This window comes from Styela clava, chromosome 15 (genome assembly GCF_964204865.1).
Source record: "Styela clava chromosome 15, kaStyClav1.hap1.2, whole genome shotgun sequence".
NCBI lineage: Eukaryota > Metazoa > Chordata > Ascidiacea > Stolidobranchia > Styelidae > Styela > Styela clava.
In genome coordinates, this window is record NC_135264.1 from 2,437,501 (window position 1) to 2,440,000 (window position 2,500).

At 50.4% G+C, this 2,500-nt stretch overlaps 1 pseudogene; it reads right to left on the reverse strand.

The window, feature by feature from the left end:
* LOC144413564 (large subunit ribosomal RNA) overlaps nucleotides 1-2,500 on the reverse strand; it is a 7,221-nt pseudogene that overhangs the window by 2,092 nt on the left and 2,629 nt on the right.

The following is a 2,500-nucleotide window of genomic DNA, read 5'->3' on the forward strand; positions in this document are numbered from 1 at the left end:
TGTGTTGTGGAGATTCTTCGCCCAGGTCTTTTTAGTTTCCTCTTTGTTGTTGACAGGTGTTCCTTGCACTTTAGCAGAACTCCATCGTGTGAGCAGACGTTGGATGTGAGGGTGTCTGCTGATGGCTTGCACGATGGGTTCGTTGGATGTTGCCATCCTGCTAAAGCGCACGGTCTTCATCAGTCCGATCGACGTGGCGAGGGATGGTATTCCAAGGCCGCCATCCTTCGCATCGGCATGGAAGTATGGAGTTGGCGTGTCCTTTGGCAGGCGTAGCCATGCCCTCACGCGATGTCGAAGGTGACGATCAAGACGTCGAAGTTCTGTCATTGATGTTCTCCCGAGGACTCCGACGTATGATACCTTGGGGATTAGGTGGGCTCGAAGGAGGTATAGTCGTTGCTGGGGTTTCAGAGGTGCATGAGACAGTTGCTCGAGACCTTGATGGAGCTTAGATCCAAGCATTCCTCTTCTTCCTTGGGCTCCAATATTGATGCCCAAGTACTTGTACACCCCTTCAGGCCCCATGGTAGGAACTACCTCTCCTTCTACCGTGATTGATTGTTCTTTATCTACAACCCACCTTTTCCTCTTACCATCAACCTTGATCGAGAGGGTGCTACATTTACTGGCGTTGGGACGGAGGCCGGATGTCCTTGTTTCTTCTAAGAACAGGTCCACTTGATGTTGTAGGGCTGTTCCGGTCTCCGTCGCTATAATGGCGTCGTCGGCGAGTCCTAGAGCAGGGACCCTCTGGCCTTCTATGGTTGGCCCAAGGTCTTCTAAGGCCGAGAAGGCCTCATCCAATACTGCGTTGAACAGTATTGGAGACAGAGGGTCTCCCTGCTTCACACCGGTGGTTTGGTGAATTTCGACGCCATGTATAGTTGTTGTAGCTTCAATGTAGCAGCTCGTGAGGTACGCTACCATAGGAGGTGGTGTTCCCATCCTTATGGCAGCGCGTCTAATACTCGAGTGGTGCACTGAGTCAAATGCCTTCCTCAGATCCAAGAATGCAATTTGCAACGGATTGTGTAGTTGTCTAGCATTGTCCAACAGGGCGTCAAGCAGCATGATGTTTTCAGCGCATCCGTCTGTTGGTCGAAACGCCCGTTGGACTGGTTGGAGAGGAAAGCATTCCCCGAGCCGCCTTCCCAAGATTTTATGGTAAACCCGGGATATCATAGGGCCTATCGTTATAGGCCTGAACTCACCCGGGTTCGTAGGGGAAGGCACCTTTGGTATTAGTATAGTCCTTGATTTTCGTAAGGCTCGAGGTTGACTGCAGCTAAGCATCCACAGATTGAACATCTTCGTGATGGTGGTCAAAGGAATGGACTTCAGCATCCGAAGAGAGACACCGTCCGGTCCAGGAGACGATTCGCATGATCCTTTGATGGTGTCCAGAATCGTTTCTCGAGTTATCGGCTTGACCGTCTCCCATGCCGTTGATCTGATTGGAGTTACCGGACGGTTGTCTTCAATCTTCGGAGCTTCCATGGTCTTTTTCCAGAATGATGTTAGTTCTTCTTTGGTGGGTCCATTCCTTGCGTTGGTGTTTGTCTTCCATCCCCCACTCAATACCAGCTCAGCGCATGATGTTCGCTTTTTCCGATACAAAGCTTGAACCTTTTTATATTCAAGCCTGCGCTGAAGCCGGTTTGACAGCTTCCCAGAGGGTGGTTTCCTTCCAGAGGGTTTATGTGATCCTCGATGGGAAGCTGATGAGCGGGAGGTCATCTCCGAAGCATGTTCATCGAGTATAGACCTCAACTCGTCACCGTCGAGTCGATGGTGGATGGCCTCGTCAAGCAGTGGGGCTCCCCAGGAAGTATGATCTGCTCTTCCTAAGGAGTCAAGATAAGTCCAGATGACCTCTTTCCAGCTGCTTTCCGAGGCGGCAACTTCTGGATGCTCCTCCGATGATTGTTTTTCTGGAGTTCTACTATCTTCGGTAGTCGTCTCTGTTGGTTTGACGATCTGCAGTTTCATTGACTTGAATTCTGCTCGTTTCGTCCTCGACTTGATAGCATCCAGAGTGCGATGAGGAAGGATTTTTTGCAGGAAGGCGTATCTGTTCTTTTTGATTCCTTCTTGCTCCAGGCGTGAATCTTCTTTTGCCAGCAAAAAAAAATCCTCCTCGTGACTCCACCTCGCTCGAGATCGTACTGGGACACTATCTTGATGGAATGAAGTTGGATGTTGGCTTCTCCTGTGCAATCCTAAACCGGACTTTGTCGAAAACGCACGGTTACAATCGGAGCAGGAAAAGGTCAAAAGAGTGCCACTACTCTTCGGGATCCCGGCAGGTTCCCAACCACATCCCCCTGCGGCGGCAAGGGGTTCAGTGGACATTTTTTTCTTTTTTCTTGTGCTACCGGGTTTGGGTAATCCGAATGGGGGTGGTAGCCCCAAATGGATATTAAAGCCTATCCGATTTTAGCTACCTCGGAACTTCCAAGATGGTATTAGGCGGTTCCGAGGCATTGCCCGACTCTCG